The sequence below is a fragment of the Melopsittacus undulatus genome, chromosome 7, assembly GCF_012275295.1.
Source record: "Melopsittacus undulatus isolate bMelUnd1 chromosome 7, bMelUnd1.mat.Z, whole genome shotgun sequence".
Lineage (NCBI taxonomy): Eukaryota > Metazoa > Chordata > Aves > Psittaciformes > Psittaculidae > Melopsittacus > Melopsittacus undulatus.
This window is the reverse complement of record NC_047533.1, coordinates 50,551,569-50,567,836: the sequence shown is the minus strand read 5'-3', so window position 1 is coordinate 50,567,836 and position 16,268 is coordinate 50,551,569. Positions and strand designations below refer to the sequence as shown.

Here is a 16,268-nt window from a genome sequence, read left to right as displayed (position 1 = left end):
CAGAATCATAGAATCATAGAATAGTTAGGGATAGAAAGGACCTTAAGATCATCTAGTTCCAACCCCCCTGCTATGGGCAGGGACACCTCACACTAACCCATGTCACCCAAGGCTCCGCCCAACCTTGCTTTGAACACCACCAGGAATGGAGCATTCACAGCTTCCTTGGACAACCCATTCTAATGCCTCACCACCCTTACAGTAAAGAACGTCTTCCTTATATCCAATCTAAACCTCCCTGTGAAAGTCTTCTCCAGGCTGAACAGCCCCAACTTTCTCAGCCTGTCTTCATACAGGAGGTGCTCCAGTCCCCTGATCATCCTCGTGGCCCTCCTCTGGACTTGTTCCAACAGTTCCATGTCCTTTTTATGCTGTGGACACCAGAACTGCACACAATACTCCAAGTGAGGTCTCACAAGAGCAAAGTAGAGGGGCAGGATCACCTCCTTTGACCTGCTGGTCATGCTCCTTTTGATGCAGCCAAAGATATGGTTGGCTTCTGGGCTGCGAGCACACACTGCTGGCTCGTGTTAAGTTTCTCATTGACCAACACCCCCAAAGCCCTTCTCTGCAGGGCTGCTCTGAATCTCTTCTCTGCCCAACCTGTAGCTGTGCCTGGGATTGCTCCAACCCAGGTGTAGGACCTTGCACTTGGCATGGTTAATTACCATAGATATTATTTATATATAAATGCAGCTTTAAAAATCAATCCAGTTTAGAAGAAAAGGGACCACTGGTTTATTGATCAGCAGATTAGTATATATTATAAATTAGAATATATACACAGAGCTGTTTTGACTAAGCAAAACACAGATGTCAGTAAGGTACTGCTGAAAGACCTATTAAAGATAGGCAGCTGGGCATTAGAAAGACAAAATAACTGGTGAGAAAATAAAGGGTAGCAGAAAATAGGTGAGAAAATGCTGACAACCTAGCCCCATTAACACAATCTGAATGATCTGTAAATGTATTAGTAACCACAGATATGGCAGTTGAACACTATGTTCAGTAACATTTTCTCTTTAAACAGATGCAATATGCATGGACAAGTAAGAAAAGCACACTGAACAGAGTTACAGAAAGACTGAAACATCCTTCTGAAACATTTGCCAATGACCTCATCATTAGATCAAACTTCTGTTAATTATAAACACAGCAAGAAAAAGGCACAAGAAAAACACCTCTCAGCAGTTTCATTTTGAACCCCCACACAATCTACAAAGTGAACAGTTAGACAAATTAACAAAAATATTAACTGTCTTTCTAAAATTTTGTAACATTTGGGGGGGTGGGTGGTGGTTAATTTTGATGTCTTACTGTACTTTAATTAGTCCTAATTAAATGCTCAACTCCGGCCTTAGAAGAGAGTGGAATGCCATCTGATGATTACTGCAATATTCTAGGAATAATAGCAAACATTTTGATTCCTCAATGGAAAAAGAGCTTGCAGAATTACTTTTGTCAGATGTACCAAGGCCTGAAAAGTCATCTGGTAACTTAAAAGAAGATGAATATAAACATTCAAACAAGACACCATCGAATGACGGCACTGGAAAAAGCTTAATGGAGTAAGATCATTAGCCTGGCATCTTCGAGTCAACATCACAAGAGAAAGAGGAGGTTTGTCATCCCCAGAGCTGAGTCTTGTCAGCACTGATCTGGATTTATGAGCCAGTAAGATAATCCTTCATGATTATCTGTCCTGTTGTTCACCATTACTGCATCTTCAAGGAGGCTGTTTTGTTATATGCTCTCCACGTCATGCTTAGCTGAAGTATAATTGACTTGAAGACCACCTATACTTACAGCTTATTTATATACAAATTAATGGATGCTGGTAAAGTTGTACATCCATTAAGCAGAGCATTAGCTTTCATGGCATTCATTTATCTATCAAAGAGACTTTATTTATCATAGTTTTTCTGAAAGCTTGTTTACTAAGAGACCATGCTGCTAGGATATTGGTGCTATCAATGGATTTTATGCCTTATACATAAAATTTGAAAAATGAAAACTTGTATCATTTGCCTTTTAGTACACAATGGTTATGGACTAATGAATTCTCTAACCTCCTTTCATTAAAAGAACATAGCTTAAAAAGTCTGGGTTTGTTCCTTTCTATTAAAAAAAAACCCACAAAACCAACAAAACAACAACAAAAAAACAAAACCAAAAAGAAAAAAAAAAAGAAAAACCCTCCAAACTCTAAGAACCCCAAATCAACAAAACTTTGATTAACTAATTAATAACAATGATCTTGAAACTTAGAACAACTTTGATCACATTAAAATACTATGCATTCATTGATCTAGAAAGAGGAAAAAGAGTGTGAACAGTTTTACAACTTGATTGTCAGGAGAAGCAACTGATGAATCAGTTTTCCAGCCTTGCTCCAGGTGCTTATTTTGTATTCAGATTCACACCCAGAGCCAGCTTTTAAATTGGGTAGAGACAGAAAGTTTTGAATTGGAGGCCATCACACTCTGTTATTATTCTAAGCAATACATTACTCAGTGGCTCATTATCATTCTCTTCATAGGGAATTCACTAACTCAGAAAATCCTCCTTCTTCAGGTTTCGCAGAAAAGATTCATACAGCAATCTCAGTGTTGAGAATCCTGCTAGGGTTAAGACACCAGGTCTAGCACTTCGTGGTCTGTCATTTACCAGTGCTTATGCAGGATGTTTGCTACCTCGGGGTCAAATAACACTGTAATCTTACTGATGGCTATATGACTTCAGAAATTTGTCATCTAGGCTGAAGTCCCTAGGTTAGATCCTTTCAGGCAGTTAAGCATGACAAAATCAGTGAGATTCTCCACTACAGTATTTCATTTGCGTGTAGATTTTTACCAAATTTCAATGCACTGGCCTGAAATTGTCTATATCATTTGCCCACTTTAGAGTGCTTGCTTAGCTTTTGCTGTGTCAGCAGTTCTCCAAAATCAGAGCAAATATATTGTCAATGTTTTAAAAATCCCTGTGCCTTTTTGCACTGAGAAATCCTAGCAAGTAAGTAAGCATTTTGGTGGCATGACTTTGAAGTATATGCTCACAAGCTTGTGGCATTCCCTGACTGTGGACAGCTTGGATTCAAAGACTTTTGTAATCCATCTTTTGCAAGTAAAGTCTTCCCAAGAGAGTATTATGATTCCTACTTAGTCATACTGATCTCAATTCCTTATTCCTCTAGTTGGCCAGGAAAAGACAGAAGATAGGATACATTTTACCTTTAAATACTCTTCTATTTATGTACAACACTTGAGAATAATGTCATGGAAATTTTATACTTAAGAAATGGGAACCAGTGTTTCCACTTGCGTTTGCCTGCTCTTACCTTCACAGATTCTTCTACACAAAGATAGGCACTACACAAAGATATGTAGGACTGAAGGGTTACATTGTAAAGCATTTAATCTTAAATATTTGAATATGAAAAAAATTGTTCATATGCTCTCATTCCCTAATTATTTTTAGCTGATTCACTTATCTTGACAATTGTTTCTAAATTAAATAAATTCTCCTTCTCTGCAAATTGTCTTTTATTTACAAATAAATGCTCAGATTTCACTTATAAAAACTTGTGCTTCTGCTATACAGAGATGTCTATCCTATTTAGAGACAAAAATCACTAAAATGATCTAACTTCAGTAACGTCTCCATCCATGCTGTCAAATTCTAGCCTCTCATACTAACTTGAAATATGTTACAAACACCAGTTATTTTACTAAATACTCATTATCTTTATTGATAACTAGAAGCTCAATGAATTTAATCTGGAAAAGTGCATTTTACACAGGCTTATATGGCATTGAGAGATTACAGCAGATGTTCTCAATAGATCGGATATATTTTATGCTTTAAAATCTCATATATTCAGTAATATCATACCACCAGTATTCTCTACCTAGAGATCAGAGAGAGAAGGATAGGCCTGCAGCATTAGTATTTAACTAAACAAATTTGTTATATTTGCCTTACTTTAGATTTGTGGAATTACCTGTAAGTTCCAAGGATTCAAGTTTGATAGCTCTCTTATGACCACACACTTACATGAAATTGTTTAGATATTCAGAGACATTGTTTCTTTCATGCCTATGCTCATAATGTTCACAGGACTGTAAAAAGTGACCATTATATTTAATAATGATTTTATGCTCTGCAAAATGGCACTGATATTTTCAGGTGATACAGCCCTAAGTCACTGAAGGGGACCCAAACTGGGCTGTGAGCAAAGCAGCAGTGCTACCCATACAGACACCAATGCTATAATAAACTCCACCTCTGCCTGCTGCTAAACTGGTTGTTGTGCTAACCCATCCCCTCCACCTGTGCTGCAGCCGGTGTCAGTGGCGAAGATGTAACATGGCACACTGGAGGAAGGACAAGGATGCGGAATGCCTCCTGACATCCCTGACACTTATGATCACCTGCTGAGTCAGGCAGCTGGGACCTAGTGCTCTACTGTACTGTGTAATTTAGAATTAATTCTGTAACTGTATATACACACATATACACATACAACTGAGTACCTTTTTACATGTACAATGTAATATAATATTACATTATGTAATATAACTGCATAATACATAACTGCATAATAATTGCAAATACAAATTATGTAATATTAACGAGTTTATATGATGCTTTGATTCACATAAACTAGAGCTATTCTAGATTGCCTAGGGACAACCATTAAGTTTATTCCACATATATGGTGACAAAATGTAGTTGTTCAACTATACTTTATGTTGGTTACCAGCAGAGGAAATACCATACAGATAGTGAGTTTGGATGCTAATTCAAGAACAAAAAAGAGAGACTCAGTATGCTTTAACTTTCACTGGTTTATAAACAGCTAGCACCCTGTGGTATTTTCTTCAGTGAATGGTACCTATTTACATCTGCTCTTACTGAGTTCAACAGGAGTTCTACCACTTATTGCAGCATTAGCCCACTGCTGCTCTCTTTTGAAAATGTCATGTGAAATAAACATGCAAATGATTGCAATAATATTTAAAGTCCATATTAAAAAAAACCTAAATCCTAGAGGATATCAGCTCATCCTGTTTGTTTTTCCCTTTTAGCTCCTAGAGTCATGACATTTATAAATGCATGCAATGGCTGTTTTTCCAGGTAACTCCTCATAAACATTACAAAATATTAATGAAGTTGTTAAGAAAGCAAAAGGCACACAACACCAACAGTCATTGCATATTTAATTCACTGCTTTGTTCATTCTTTCCCATTACAAATGTACTAAATGACAATATAATTATAACCTAAAGCTGTTGGTAATTATATGCAAAGTGCTATAATAGCAATGAAACCCTAATGCCAAGAGAGAGAGAGAAAGAATGCAAAGGAAGTCAGAGTCAAAATAACCATTACTTATTGAACTCCTGGGTACCCCCTAAAATTGTTTGATTCCGATGGGTTACCCAACCTGAAAATTACCCGAAAAAAAAATCAGGTCAGGTGTAAAGAAAACAAATCAATTACCAGGAAATTACTTGCTTGGCCTTGAGCCAAGTATTAGCTCATCAGCATTCAGCACCATTGAAAAAGAGCAGAGTGAAGGAAAAAAATATTGACTTGCATCAGGAGCTGGAAGTGGAAAACAGGGAAAGTCTTTTTAGAAACCTGCTTTCTAACGCTATTACCTTTCTTCCAGCCAGCCCTGACCTTAATGTCCAATGCCAGAGTGTATGCTACCAGCAGATCAAAGTTCCCCTCACCTTCCTCCTGCCTTGAACACGGACTTGCAGGAAGCCACTGTCAGTCTTTCCTAGGGCCTGGGATGCGCTGTTATGGTGAGGACCATCCCTGCATCTTCTGGTCTCTTGTGGGCCCTTCTAGGGCCCACCTGCCAGAAAAGCTCCTGGATTACTTTGGCATTTGGAATAATTCTACCAGCAAATCAATCAAGACCAAGAGAGTCTCAGAGCTAAGATGTATAATAACCTACACAGATCTCAGATAAACTAATAATTTTCTGGCTAGAAGTACGAACCTTGCTTATATGATTTGTCAGGGGAATCTTTGACTTGTGCTTATTCTGTGTTTGCTGGAATCAGAAAGATAGACAATATAGCTATTGCTTCATTAACAGATCAGTAATATGCAGCAGTGTGCTCTAGAGATGGAACTTAATTGAGATAAACCACATAAAACCTGTGAATCACATGACAGGTAGAATTGGCAGCTTATGATAGTGAAGTCCCCATTAGTCTAAAACATATACAACGTGCTACAGTTGAATTCATCCAACTTATACAATCAGAAAAGTTATAGCTTCTGCTACCATACTTGCTCTTGCAAAGTTGAATTTTGAATTTCCCCTTCTAAAATATATTTAAATGGGAGTTGAGGGAGGAGTGGAAAAAGGCATCCACAACAGAACAGGGCAAAAAGCATCATGACTCAAAGATTTTATTCCAGATTGTCTGTACTGTCTCTGAACTACCTCATACTATACTAGGTTATATAACTTATGACTTAAGGAATTAATATCTTCATCAAAATTAAAACTGTTTCCAATGCACAACGCTTGTCTTTTGTGTTCACACAGCACTGGGTGTGATACAGTTCTTAACTATTGATGCTTCAAATACAAGCTCAAGTTCAGATATTTCAGAGGACAATGCTCAGACACATGCAGACACTCCTCTATTTCTCAGCACCCTTTCCCCTGGCTGGCAGCCACCAGGCTGAAATTATCAACTACAAACTGTTCAGGCTTTCCATACGGCCAGCTGAATGCTGCTGGTTTCCTTCTGCTGCGCACAGCAGTGCTGCCTCGCAGGAAGCACTGTCTTCCCTGTGATGAGAACTCATAAAACCCTTCCAGTCTCACTTATCAAAGGAGTGAATGGCAAAACTCTTAACAATCACTTGCTTACTGTGTACTGCATCTTAGGTGGCACCTGACACATGCACATGGCGTATGTGTACATCAGGTGCAAGGGCTTCACAGGCAGCTTTTAACTGTCAGCAGATAGGGACTGGGGTCGTGCAGCAGCAGACAGTAAGAAAAGCTCATTACCCCTTCAGGTTTTACAAGTTCCCCACAACATGAGGAACTTGAACAGGGTTATATTTTAAAAAGCATGGTCCTCAAATTCATGAACAATTTTAAACTAAAATCGCTTTCTGCATCTTAATGGTCAAATATTGATTTGTTTGATTATGTTCTCATTTGGCATGGTGCATGAGGTAGGCAAGCACTGAAATATGTGCCCATGAGTGCAAAGTGGCTGTAAAAAAAATATTGAATTGGAAAGGTTGTGACAGATACCTGCTCTGCACTGATTATGTCCTGGATAAATTATTATGTATGATTCATAAATGCTTAAACCAGAAAATACAATTACACTCACCAACTATGACTTCCTTCATTTGAGGTACAGATTTTTATCCCCTGTTTTTAGCAAAATGAGAAAATATATTAATAAGCAATAAACTGCATAAAAATGCAAATAAAAGACAGAATTACTTTAAGTGATCTGGGCATATACCCAAAAATGAGCACACACAAGTAAAAGGACTGCAATTGAATGTGTTTGAAAAAGCATAACTTTCCTGATACAAGATAAGATTTTGTACTGTTTATACTTTTTAATGTTTTCTGGGATGAAGGGATGTTCATTCCTTCAGTTTGTCTGACAACTGACTACTTGCATGTTAACATGACAGAACATCAAGAAACTGAGCCCCTTCTCCAAAGTCTCCTCACAGTGCATATACACAAGAGCACTGTCCTTGGGGTGACACTGGCAACACAGGCATGAGACCTACTGCAGTTCTGGATCCCCCACCAAGTTTGCCCACAAAACCTGTAGTTGTTAGTTATTGTGCCAGTGGTGGTAGCAATCTTTTGCACAGGCTGCTGAGTTGCTGTGCGTTTAGTCACTGCTAATCCAGGCTTCCTTTGAGCTAAGTTTTCATCTTTCCCCTGCCTGGGTTTTACACAGTAGACATTCATACGACCAGAGCATGTTTGGCAGCCAACAATATCCCTACAGGTGCAACACTCTTCTTAGAGCCACTTTCTTCCACCAACCTCCCTTTTGACTCCTGCCATCGCTCTTTGTGATGGCCAGAGGAGAAGTGTTAGGAAGTAATGTATTTTGAGAGGTTAGTTTTAATTGTTTACCACCATGAAGTCCCCAAGGCACCCAGCCTTCCTGTTCCACCTCTGTGCTGTTCTATGCCCATCTTTTACCTTATGTGATACTCTGCCACTCAGGGCTATCAAGTAGTACATGTCAAAAAGCCTAACTCAGCAAACTGCTGTTCCCCAGCTGATTTAGGTACACTGACAGGAAAAAAATCATGGAAGAAATTTGAAACTGCCAAAAAATCTTGTCCTTCTATTCTTTAGATAACAACCTGAAAACATATCAGCCGTCAAAGTCACAGTTCATGATAGTTCAGGACAGCCAGAGCTTTTTCTACAGATCTAATTGTAATGCAACAGAAATGAAAAACAAGAATCACTACAGCCTTCTCTCTGTGGATATTCTTTGTCACACCATTCCCTAAGGCAATTTCTCTGTAGATTAACATCCCTCTCCAGACAGCTGCTAGCAGGGGATGCTTATTGGCAGGATTTGTCACTCCGGTGAGTGACTAGTTACTTGGAGAGTTGAGATGGCACGACTTGCCTGCTCCTTGGGAAACTTCTGCCAGCTTTGAAACACACTGGCAAACTAACAAGAAATACGTGCTATCACAAACTATGTAGGTTGGGCACTCCATTTAATGCCATCTTCATGTATTGCAGGTTAGATCAGGTCTAGAGGTGATTCAAAGTATCTTGAAGAAGTCATTATCAAGAATCATAAACATGATAAAGGACTCAGGATGTGGGCTTTCATGATGAGAAGGCAACAACAGATATCTGAAGACTGAACTGGGATGGGAAAGAGGGCAAGCATAATCATTACAGGATAAAACAAAGTTCACCACTGGAGTCTTGTTCTGTGAGGAACTATGTGGACAATTCACTGCATATTCAGATTTGGCCACTCCCCCAGCTTTCACATGGGCAAATAAAGTCATATTAGGCATTTTCCCTGTCCCCTTACCCCTCCATCTACCCCCCCACTCCTGGAGGGATGGGGAGGAGAACCAAAGGAATGTAACTCCCATGGGTTGAGATAAGAGCAGTCCAGTAACTAAGGTATAACACAAATCACTACTGCTACCATCAACAAAAACAATGATAGAGGAAATAAACAAGGAGAGAGAATACGATACCACCTGCTGAAACGAGCCCGACCCAGAAGAGAACCAGCCTGAGCCCTTCCAGCCAACTCCCAGCTACCTCCCCAGGCATGACATGCTGTGGTGTGGAATACCTCCTTGGCCAGCTTGGATCAGGTGTCCTGTCTCTGCTTCCTCCTGGCCTCCCCTCCTTCCCTGGCAGAGCATGAGACTCACAAAGTCCTTGGACAAACCAAACATTTGAGCAGTAACTCAAAACATACGTGCTATCAACACTGTTCCCAGCCTGAAAGTCAAGACACAGCACTGCACCAGCTACCGAGAGGATTAAAAAATGACTGCTACTGCTGAACACAGGACAACAACCAAAACAATTTGATGGACATTGCACAACAGATTTTTTGCTTAATTCTCTGATTCTTTTGTACATGCAAAGAAAATACAGATACGCTCTGAATGAGTGAAAGCGTTTTGTCTTAGGGTTCTAAAGTAAAGTATCAATGAGTAAAAAAAAAAAAAAAAAGGAAAAATACATGAGATAACAAAGCATCAGTGAGACTTGTCTAACAGTTTGCACTGATGGAACTGGAATACAAAAACACTGCCAGTTTTTGCAGACTTGCTCTGCTGAAGGAACATTTGATACCTACAACTATAAAGCAAGGTTGCTGCACCTCTTCTCTTAAAATATGTTACCAAATACTCCAAGTACACCACACAGAGTACTACATCCAGCTCTGGAGCACAAGAGCAAAAGAAGAACATGGAGCTTTTTAGAGTGGGTTCAAAGAAGGACCATGAAAATGATCACAGAGTGGAGCACCTCTGCTATTAAGAAAGGCTGAGGGAGTTGTTTACCATACAGAAAAAAAAGCTAGAACAGACCTTATTGTGGCCTATCAGTATATAAAGGGGGTGTAAAAGAAAGATGGAGAGGACTTTTGCCAGGGACTGCAGTGATAAGACAAGGGATAATGGGCTTAGAACAAAAGAGGGTAGATTTAGATTAGATATAAGGAAGAATTTTTTTTACAAAAAGCAGGTGTGGTGTGTGAGTGGTGAGACACTGGAACAGGTTGCCCACAGAACCTATGGAGGCCCCACTGTCAGAAATGTTAAAGGCCAGGTTAGATGGGACCTTGAGCAACCTGGTCTAGTGCAAGACATCCCCAGAATGGCAGGGAGGTTGAACCAGATGATCTTTAAAGGTCCCTTTCAACCCAAACCATTCTGTGATTCTACAATGCTAAATATCATAGTAAATGTAATTCCAGATCATCAAAATATAGCTGTAGCCTCTACTTTGAAAAGTATGCTGAGGTATTGTGTTAAGGATGGTTTATTTTTCAAAAGCGAAAAGAAAAATAGTTAACTTATGGTTATCCTAAAACATTTCATTCAACCCCAAATAAAACGTCGTGTAATAACTTTCAGGCTATTTAACTTCTTTGTGTTTGACTTTGAACCTCCTTCAAAAATAAAAGCATTTTAACTCCCAGGAGTTTAAACACAGCTCAGTCGGTGCCTGAGGTCAATCCTGATGTAGAAGACTTCAAGTTTACATTATTAACTGGGACCCCATCAAATTCCCATGCTCTGCAAAACACACACATTTCTCTGAACACAAGTCATCTGGGTATTTGAGGGTTTATGTTTTGTCTTTTCAAGGTCACAACGTACACACTATCATGAGACCTTAGTTACACAGTCACTTTTGCCTGCAACAAGCCCTCCCATTCCAAATACTGCCCTTCCTCACCTCAGTAAAAATCACTTCCAATCTCTCTCTTCTACTTCATCTTACTAATGCTTCTTATGCACATGTGTTTGTGTGTGGGGAGTCCATTGTAAATCATATGTTTAAGTAGCAGCACGATTTGTACATAAGCTACAAAGGAGTTTAACTACAGCCTGGAACAAATTTTACAGTGAATCTCTAAACTTACACAAATGAAAAAGATAAAAAATTGAAGAAAAACTGTTCTAGGTATAATGCTCCACCCCACCTCCACCATAGCACTGGCCAGCTTCAGGGAGTACTTATAGGAACTTCTATATGTAGATGGGATGTGCTGCTATAGCATGCAAAAAAGTTTTGTACATTTTGAGCTAATGAAAGCCCTCCCTATGCAGCTCTCTTCCCCAAGCTGGAAAAACCCTTGACTTGTTACAGACTTGCAAACATGAGCTGCCGGTCAGTCAGCCTGGCACCCGATGTTCTCATCACTAGGCAACCATCCACAAAGGCCTCTTCTCCTTGAGGATGTTCACTTATTGTTTAAAGGTATTTCGTTTCTGTGGAAGAGTGTTTCACTTGACAGCTCTCTTCTGTTAACCTTGTGCTGGTGGCCTTTAGAATTATTTTCTGATGTGGAAGTAAGATAAAGACAGAAAACCAGCTGCACAAAGTGAAATTTTCCATTTGAATAAGTCCTGTAATCTGAACAGTGCATGTAGAAGAATAATCATATTGATAATTTAATGGCTAGGGCTGGGAAGGACCTTAAGATCATCTAGTTCCAACCCCCCTGCCATGGGCTGGGACACCTCACACTAGATCAGGTTGCTAAAAGCCTTGTCTAACCTGGCCCTGAACGCTGCTTAGGATGGAGAACTCACCACTTCTTTGGACAACCTGTTCCAGTGCCTTGACATCCTCACAGTAAAGAACTTCTTCCTTATATCTAACCTGATCTTCCCCTGTTTAAATTTTAACCTATTACCCCATGTCCTATCACTAAAGCCCCTGATGAAAGGTCCCTCTCCAGCATCCTTGTAGACACCCTTCAGATACTGGAAGGCTGCTATGAGGTCTCCTCGCAGTCTTCTCTTCTCCAGGCTGAACAGCCCCAATTTTCTCAGCCTGTCTTCATACAGGAGGTGCTCCTGTCCTCTGATTATCCTCATGTCCCTCCTCTGGATTTGCTCCAACAGCTCTAAATCCTTATGATGAGAATGCCAGAACTGTACACAGTACTCCAAGTGGGGTCTCAAGAGAGAGCAGAATAGAGGGACAAAAGCAGAGCCCATGTGCTGTGGTATCACCGGGATGATGCTGTGACTCGGATTCGAACCGAGGTTGCTGCGGCCACAACGCAGAGTACTAACCACTATACGATCACAGCGTGCTACTGGGGCTCTGACAGCAATAGATGTGCAGTGTGGCCACATTTCTACTGAGAGAAAATAATCTTTATACTATTCTAAGCATTATAAAAGGTATCCTCAAATCTGACCCAGCTTCCACTATGAAGAATAATTGCACCCCTAAGAGTGAAAGGCTCCCACTCACCATGTCAATGGAACGAAACATCCTGGCAGTTTTGGTAAAGATCATGGGAAAACTTCTCTTCTGCAGGAAGCTTCCCATGTAGTATCAGCCAGACCAGCTCTGTTATGCTTGACTCTACACTTCTATCAAAATCCAAATAACACAAGATCTCTGACTCATACAGTGGCCAGACTGCCCATAGGCACTCTGCCCTGTGTGCCCTGACTGCAGGGCAGAGGGACCAGGGGCCTGTAGGAGCTGGGGACAAGAAGGTTGCTGAAAAGACGAGGAAGAGCCTTGGGAGCTAGGGAAAACCAGAACTGGTTAACAGAAGTAGAGTACCCTGCTTCTGCTCACTGAGTGAATTTGTAATTGGTAAGGTTCAGCTGTGGCTAGAAAAGCTGCCTATTTGGTTTTACTGCACACATATCTCCTGAAAAACTGCTTTATCTTCTAATTGCTTCTGGGATAGTAAATAAATGCACATCAAGAAAAACAAGCAAGCAAACAAAACATCAAGTCAATAGGCCTGAAACTCCTTTTCTGGTGTGGATACTGCTGTTGATACTCAGAGTACTGTTCAACAAACTTCACCTGAAAGAACACATAAATCAAAAAGTGGTACTTTCAGCAAACAGAAAACAAGCATGTACACATGTGACTACTTCTTTCCCTTTGCAGAGACATGTCTTATAACTGTAATGAAATTATAAGCAGTGGCCTTTCTTCCAAGATAGTATAATTAAGAATCAATTACATTTTGCACCGAAACACTGACTACCCTGTAACCGTTTGGTAATTGAGAAGCAGCTCTATTGTCATTTTTATGTAGTTACACTGAATTACACAATTGTTTCAATGGAGTTATGTTGAGAAATTGTGTGTAAATTTGTTCATATTAAGTCCTGCAACTTAAGGACTCAATGTGAAATAACTACTCATTTGGAACAGACTCTAAATCTAGTATGTACAGTCCTGTGACTACAGAAAGGACAGGTTATTTAATAAGTCAGAAGTGTTATCATTAATATCTTGTACTGTAAAGTGGTTACATGGTAGTGAATTCTTTCAGTTACTTTATTATATTGCTGAACTAAAGAAATGGAACAATTGAGAAAAATGTGGTGAAAACTTCCTAACATGCAGAAACTAAGGACAGGGCTCAAAAAGCTATCCCTGAGTGCATTCAGCTGGTATCTTCAAAATTTGAAAGATATTTAACATTAAACAGGAGAACTTCAAGTCACTAGTTCACAGGGAACTTTGGGGATTTGAGTAATTCCATATTTGTATAATGTCTCTATAATGCTGTGAAGTTAAAGCTGAGTAAGGTTTTTAATTTTTACTTGTGGGACACTGGGATATAAACCACACCTACAGTAAAGCTATAACAGAAAGCTTTCATTTTTGACTGATCCAAACCATGAACCTCAGGGCCTGGAAGAATAAAAGGTTCTTAATCATATGTGGTGCAAAAAATAAAAAAATAATAATAATGTGGTGCACTTCAAAGAAGAACCCCACCTGAACACAAAAGGAGGTGTGAGTCAGGAGAAGGGGCTGGCTGAATTCAGGAAAGAAGCTGACAAATGCAATTTCTTGCCCTTCAGGGGACTGATAACTCTAGTAAAATTTTAAAATCTGAGACTGATAAATAGGAACCTCACCTGGGCAAGGCTCGTGCATTAACTGTAAAGGATTTCTAAAATATGCCTCAATCCTCCAACGTAGCTATGGAGTTAAGCCTACCTAACAGAGGCATGCAGGCATCACTACTTTAAGTAGCAGTAGCTGTTTTTTTTCTCACTAGGAAACTCTCCTGTTTAAGCATAACATTTAAAAAACAAATATAGAACTTAAATAATAATTTAAAATGTTCAGCTTCACATATACCTAACTTTGCTTTTCTGTTGAGAGCACAGAGGTGTTCAGAAATCTCATCTTTCTAGCAGTGGCTTTGAAAGCTTGTCAAACGCAGACGGAAATAATGACCTATCTTATCCATTAGGCACCATGTATCAGCCACTCTCATCTTTGTGAAAAATAAAATTTTAACATAAATTTCACTGAAGTTAAAGTCCTCAATTTACTTTTTCTGCATCTGTTTTTAAGCTGGTCCCTTCCAGGGTAATTTTGTGCATCAGAAAGTAACCAGAACCCTTTCCTCTATTGAGACTACTACTTTGTGGGTGATGATGCTAAGACAGTAGATCAGCTTTCTCATCCAGGAACAACGTCTTCTACCCTGCAGGCTTCAGGAAACCTTTCATTCAGATTGCCCAAAACAAAAGCAGAATTTATTGGAAATTCCTTAATTAACAATGAAAGTTAGAAAATAAAAGGTAATTACAAAGAAAACCATTTAGTTGGACATTATGAAAAGGACTGATAAGGGAGAATAAAGATTTAATTAGAGTTTGAGAATATTACCTGCAATGGTCAGAACTGAGTATTCCTTCCCCTCCCCCCCCACTCCTATTTTTAAGTTGTCTTTGAGAGCATGTCTCAAGTCCTGCATAATTTGAGGAAATTGCCACACAATATTCTTGATAAATAGGATTCACTCTCTATCTTCTCTACTGCCCATCCATCTCATGAACAAGGTGACAGTTGATTCATAATGTTACCTCATCAAAGCATTTTGACTCATGTGACTGGCCTATTTCCACCTTGCATAATCTTGATGAATGCAAAGATATTTCCCAAGAAATATTTTCCAAAACTGCACACAGAACCATTATTTTCTTCGACTAATTCAGCTCCTATCAGTTTATGAGAGTTCTGTCCAAATATACTAAACAAAAGAAAATACTGGAAGCTGAATGTCCAAGGCCAGTGATACAGTACCTTAATACAAATTGACAAGTTTTGTAGTGAAGTACACATCGGTCATATCTGATGAAATACCATAATAAGTATCAAAATTTCTGAGAGATTTCTTAATGGGCTGCATCACTTGGTCCCTGTTTTTGGAAACTGTTTTGAAATTCATTAATAATAAGATGGGACTACTAAACGGGTAGATAAACTCAGGACTAAATAGCCCAACTTTGAACTGATGTATGGCTGACTTTATGAGAGATACTTTTTCCATGGGAAAGTCCTCCTATGAGAACACAATACTGTTTGTTTCTGGTAAAGTCCTTAGCAGGCACCATCAGTGGTAGTGCTTTTGCATTAATGGAAATCCTTGTAATTTTCAGTGCAACAAACTTTAAAAACACTGTTTAAATCTTCACACACTAGTATTTTTGCCACTTTCCATTATTTCCATTTTACAGGTGAATAAACTGAAGGGCAGAGAAACTATGACTCATCTAAATCTGAGTTATTGACTTTCATCCCTTGGCTTCAACTGACAAAATGTGCTCTGTCCCTTATGTCCCAAAATAAATCAAAGCAGCTTTTTCATTAAGTTTCAGACGCGTCTCAGCCACAATGCTGTCTGCTGGTCATGGACAACATAATGAAGTAAAATAAGTTTGCACGTGCACCAAAGTGACCTCAAAATTTCTGTTTTATTTTTGTACTCATGAAAGTTATGTTTTCAAAAAGATTCTAGCAAATTTTTAAAATTACCTAAGAGAGTTTCTTTTACATAATAGAGGCCCTGGAATGGAATTTTGCATTAAAAATTTCTGACAGGCTCTTAGCTAAAGGCACTAGCAAAATTCTCTGTGCATTCTGAGGAATTGCATGGTATGTTTTGCCTTCACTTATGCTGTGTACACGCAGTTGATCTCCATGGTGTTTGAAATCCTGATTAAGA

At 39.2% G+C, this 16,268-nt stretch overlaps 1 non-coding gene across 1 annotated transcript; it reads right to left on the bottom strand.

Moving 5' to 3' along the window:
- Positions 1-12,281: 12,281 nt before the first annotated feature.
- On the bottom strand, positions 12,282-12,353 carry TRNAH-GUG (transfer RNA histidin (anticodon GUG)). Its single transcript has one exon. It is a non-coding gene; the product is annotated as a tRNA-His (tRNA).
- Between the last annotated feature and the right edge of the window lie 3,915 nt (positions 12,354-16,268).